The following is a 5,439-nucleotide window of genomic DNA, read 5'->3' as shown; positions in this document are numbered from 1 at the left end:
GAAGCTTCCTCTGAAATGCTTTCCACCAATCAGTTAGTTCTATAACTTGAAGCTTATAGAACAGTGATGGTGAACCTATGACACGCGTGTCAGAGGTGATACGCAAACTCATTTTTTTGGTTGATTTTTCTTTGTTAAATGGCATTTAAATATATAAAATAAATATCAAAAATATAAGTCTTTGTTTTACTATGGTTGCAAATATCAAAAAATTTCTATATGTGACACGGCACCAGAGTTAAGTTAGGGTTTTTCAAAATCCTGACACGCCGAGCTCAAAAGGTTCGCCATCACTGTTATAGAACTTGTTTTCCCTGGAGAAGGAAAGTAGAATTGACTGATGCAAGGGTATGGCAGTGACATGGATTTTTCTACCCAGTCTGTGCCCTGCCATTAATTGTATTAACGTAAATAAATTGAAAAAGGTTGTATTTGTAGAGTTTGCCAGTATGATCAGGTTGAAGGTCCCCACTACAATGATCCACATCTCCTAGAATTTCTTTTTTAAAAAATATATCTTCATTGATTTCAGAGAGGAAGGGAGAGGGACAGAGAGATAAAAATATCAATGATGAGAATCATTGATCGACTGCCTCCCGCATGCCCCCCACTGGGGACCAAGCCCGAAACTGGGGCATGTGCCCTTGACCAGAATGGAACCCGGGAACCCCCAGTCCACAGACTGACGCTCTATCCACTGAGCAAAACCAGCCAGGGCTCATCTCCTAGTATTTCCACCCTTGTGTAATTCCTTCCCCTTGTTTGTGGTCTGGACCTAGATACTCACTTCTTACAAATAGAATATAGCAGAAGTGATGAGATGTCATTTCTGAGGTTGGGTTACAAAAAGCCTGTGGCTTCTAACTTGGATTCTCCCTTCCCTTCCCTTCCCTTCCCTTCCCTTCCCTTCCCTTCCCTTCCCTTCCCTTCCCTTCCCTTCCCTTCCCTTCCCTTCCCTTCCTTCCCCTTCCCTTCCTTCCTCCCTCTCTCTTTCTCTCTATCATCATCATCATCATCATCATCTATATCATGAAGATACTCAGACAACCTGTGAAGAGGCCCACAGACAACCTGTGAAGAGGCCCACAGAGAGGCTTTGAGGCCTCCTGCCAAGAGCCCCTTGAGTGAGTGTGGAAGTGGATTCTCCAACTTCAGTTGAGTGTTGAGATGACTGCAGCCACACCCACAGCTTGACTGCACCTCCTGAGAGATCTTGAGGCACCCAGCTAAGTGGTACAGAAACTATGAGATAATAAATGGTTGTTATTTTAGGGTAATTAGTTTTCAGCAGTAGATAACTAATACAGAAGGTCTTGTAATTATATAACCAACATAAGTTTATAAGCTGAAATCTGACTAAATCATTTATTTTCTTCTGAAAACATTATAGAATATCACAAGATTGAAAGCCCGCCCCCCCTCCCCCCATCCTCTTTCACTCTCTCTCTCTTTGGAATAAACAACTATAATTACAATTTAAACAGGATATCATGGAGATCAATCATAAGGATTAACATGAATTTGAATTAAAGAAAAAAGAATAAAAATAAAGGATGTGTCTGAGAAAGTTAGCCTTCCCTTTATAATAAACATTTGTCCTTTGATAATGCATTTCTTATAAACATGGTGATGTGTCTGTGTATGTGGGTGCATGCCTGTGTGTGTGTGTGTGTGTGTGTGTGTGTGTGTGTGTGTGTGTGTGTACAGCACTGTGTTTAGTTTAATGCATGACCAGGCTTTCCTTATTGATAGAGGAATGGAGGAATGGCGAGAGTTACATGCATTTCCAAAATGGTCTACTGGTTAAAATTGGGAATAAAAGACTTGTGCCCTAAATGTTTACATATATTCTTTACATAGTTTTTTTTTCTTAAAAATTTTATTTTTCAGCTACAGTTGACATTTAATATTATTTTATACTATTACTTTCAGGTGTATAGCATAGTGATTAGACAATTATATAATTTATAAAGTGACCTCCTCCCCAATATTTCCAGCACCCACCTGGTACCATACTAGTGCATAGTTATTACAATATTATTGACTATATTCCCTTTGCTGAACTTTAGGCTTCATATTTTACTGGGAGGAATACTAAAGAATTTGTGGACATATATTTTAAAACTAATTGAGATATAAAGAAAATTGGTTTCTTTTTTCTAATAATTGGCATTTAAAAAGCATTTTGAGTCTTTCCATTGTAAGGTGTATGGCTTTGTATAGGTAAAAGACTCTGCTCTCTAGAATATTCTAGTTCTAGTTCAGAAAGTTAGGCATATACATAAATATGATATATTCCCAGAGTACTTGTGATTTGCTTTTTCAAATTAACATTGCCTAAATATTGTTCCAATTTATTAACCCTAATTGGAAAATGTTAAAAATCTTGTCTCTTCATTTAAAAAAAGCCATGACATTCCTGAATATTTATTAGTTTAACTGCTTGGGGTAAACTCAGAAATTCTATAATTTAACTAATTAATATCTGTATTATGCAAAATGTATAAAGTATAGAAGAGAAACAAAGCATTTAAATATACCTTATGAACTCTTCGAGTCTTAGAAGAAATACCATTTTTTAAAATTATCCCAGTTAGCTAAGAGTTAATGTAAAAGAAATACAGATGCCAAATGAGAGTTCTGAATACAGAGTTAATTATCCAGACTGCCAGTTTATAGATCTTTATGTAAACTGCTGTCCTATTTGTAGCTCTGAATTGAATTAAGCATTTCCTCCTAGTAAGATCCTTTCTGTTTAAATAGAGAGGCAATATAATGTAGCAGAAAGATGGTGGGTTTGGGATTAAATTTGGGCTTAAATCTTTGCTTTGTTATATATTACCTATGTGACCTTGGGCCAGCTATTTAATCTCTGAGTTTCTTGGTCTATCTCTGAGGTTTATTGTGAAGATTAAATGGAAATCATATGAAGGGTTGCCCAGTGCCTCTTAGATACTCAGTAAATATTAGTTACCTTAATTTTACCAATTTCCCTTCAGGAATGAAGAGAAAGGCAGTCAGGAAAGGTTTCCTTGAGATTTATTTAAACCAGGGATGGGGAACGTCCTGCCTGAGGGCCCTATAAGGCCCGAGACATCATTTGGTCTGGCCCTGCCAAGGCATTAGGAGTGAGTTAATTAAATGTTTGACCAAATATAGCAGGCTAATTTTTAAGTTGACAGTTTTGTATGGACCAAAAATGATGTTATAAATATCCAAATGGCCCTTGGTAGAAAAAAGGTTTCCCATCCCTGATTTCAACTGAGAACCAATAAAGGTCAGCTGTATCTAGTGGGAATAACATGTGCAAAGATATAGTGAAGACAAGCTTGGCAGTTAAGAACAAATCAAAGGCTTTGTGTCTGGCGCAAAGTGAGGATAACATTGGAGAAGTAGATTGGAGCCAGATCTTAAGGCCCCTCGAGGTTATGGCAAGCATTTATCTCGATTTAATTCTGAATGTAGTGGAAACCATTGGAGAGTTTACATTTGTGAAGGCTGTAACTCCGATTTCCCAAATTTTGAGACAATATGCTGTAGTTAATCCTCAAGGAGGGATTTGCTAGTATTTTTCTTTATTTTTTTCTTCAAATTTTAAAATCTTATTGTTTAAAGTAGTGTATTACATATGTCTCCCTTTTCCCCCTTTGAGCTCTCCCCAGCCACCCCCACCCACAGCACATGCCCTCATCTCCCTAGTGTCTGCGTCCATTGGTTAGGCTTATATGCATGCATACAAGTCCTTTGGTTGATTTCTTACCCCCTCCCCTGACCCTCCCCTGCCTTCCCTCTGAAGTTTGATGGTCTATTCAATGCTTCTCTGTCTCTGGATCTATTTTTGTTCATAAGTTTATGTTGTTCATTATATTCCACAAATGAGTGAGATCATGTGATATTTATCTTTCTCCAACTGGTTTATTTCACTTAGCATAATGCTTTCCAGGTCCTTCCATGCTATTGCAAATGTTAAGAGTTCCTTCTTTTTTACAGCAGCGTAGTATTCCAGTGTATAGATGTACCACTGATTTTTAATCCACTCATCTGCTGATGGACACTTGGGTATTTCCAAATCTTAGCTATTGTAAATTGTGCTGCAATGAACATAGGGGTGCATATATTCTTTCTGATTGGTGTTTCTAGTTTCTTGGGATATATTCCTAGAAGTGGGATCACTGGGTCGAATGGAAGTTCCATTTTTAATTTTTTGAGGAAACTTCATACTGTTCTCCACAGTGGCTGCACCAGTCTGCATTCCCTTCAGCAGTGCACAAGGGTTCCTTTTTCTCCACATCCTCCCCAGCATTTGTCGTTTGTTGATTTGTTGATAACAGCCATTCTGACAGGTGTGAGATGGTACCTCATTGTTTTTTTGATTTGCATCTCTCAGATGATTAGTGATTTTGAGCATTTTTTTCATATGTCTCTTGGCCTTCTGTATGTCCTCTTTTGAAAAGTGTCTATTTAGGTCCTTTGTCCATTTTTTCATTGGATTGTTTGTCTTCCTTTTGTTAAGTTCTATGAGTTCCCTATACATTTTGGAGATTAAACCCTTATCTGAGATAACATTGGCAAATACATTTTCCCATGCAGTGGGTTTTCCTGTTGTTTTGTTGATGGTTTCTTTTGCTGTACAGAAGCTTTTTATTCTGATGTAGTTCCATTTGTTTATTTTCTCCTTAGTTCCCATTGTCCTAGGAGCTGTATTGGTAAAGATATTGCTACGACATATGTCTGCTATTTTGCTGCCTATGGATTCTTCTAAGATTTTTATGGTTTCCTGTCTTACATTTAAGTCATTTATCCGTTTTGAGTTTATTTTTGATAGTTACATGCATCTCCCAAATGGTCTACTGGTTAAAATTGGGAATAAAAGACTTTTGCCCTGAACATTTACATATATTCTTTACAGTTTTTTAAAAAATTCTTTATTGTTTAAAGTATTACATATGTCCCCTTTCCTCCCCATTGTTCTCTCCCAGCCCACCCTGCCCCCCAGCCCAAGCCTTCATTCCCTATTGTCTGTGTCCATTGGTTATGCTTATATGCATACAAGTTCTTGGGTTGATCTCTTACCATCTCCCCCTCCCCTCCTGCCCATCCTTCCCTGCCTTCCCTCTGAGGTTTGAAGGTCTGTTCAATGCTTGTTTGCTGTTTTTAGTTTACAGGAATAAAATTTAAGTGTTCCTTTGAGTCTCCTTTTATGAGTGACTCTTTTGATGGCAGGAAAACACTTCTTATTGTTATCACAAATATGATTAAAACTGTGTGGTAGGCTTTTATAAATCATGTTACCTTAAAATGGAATGACCATTTCTAGGATAAAGGAGGAAAATACTCTTTTAGAGTGGCATTTCAAAGGTAAATAAATTAGCCAATTCAAAATGCCATTTTTCTTAAGGCATTTTTATATTCCCATATTTTAAATGGTTACTATGCTTA

The 5,439-nt window shown here is 37.3% G+C and overlaps 1 long non-coding RNA gene across 1 annotated transcript; it reads left to right on the top strand.

The window, feature by feature from the left end:
* The first annotated feature begins 1,067 nt into the window (after window positions 1-1,067).
* LOC106698085 lies at window positions 1,068-1,481 on the top strand. The gene is made up of 2 exons (XR_001349377.1): window positions 1,068-1,233; window positions 1,391-1,481. It is a non-coding gene; the product is annotated as an uncharacterized LOC106698085 (long non-coding RNA).
* The last annotated feature ends 3,958 nt before the right edge of the window (window positions 1,482-5,439 follow it).

The sequence above is a fragment of the Myotis lucifugus genome, unplaced genomic scaffold, assembly GCF_000147115.1.
Source record: "Myotis lucifugus unplaced genomic scaffold, Myoluc2.0 scaffold_2, whole genome shotgun sequence".
In the NCBI taxonomy this organism is placed as follows: domain Eukaryota; kingdom Metazoa; phylum Chordata; class Mammalia; order Chiroptera; family Vespertilionidae; genus Myotis; species Myotis lucifugus.
The sequence above is the reverse complement of the archived record's forward strand: the minus strand, read 5'-3'. Positions and strand labels throughout refer to the sequence as shown.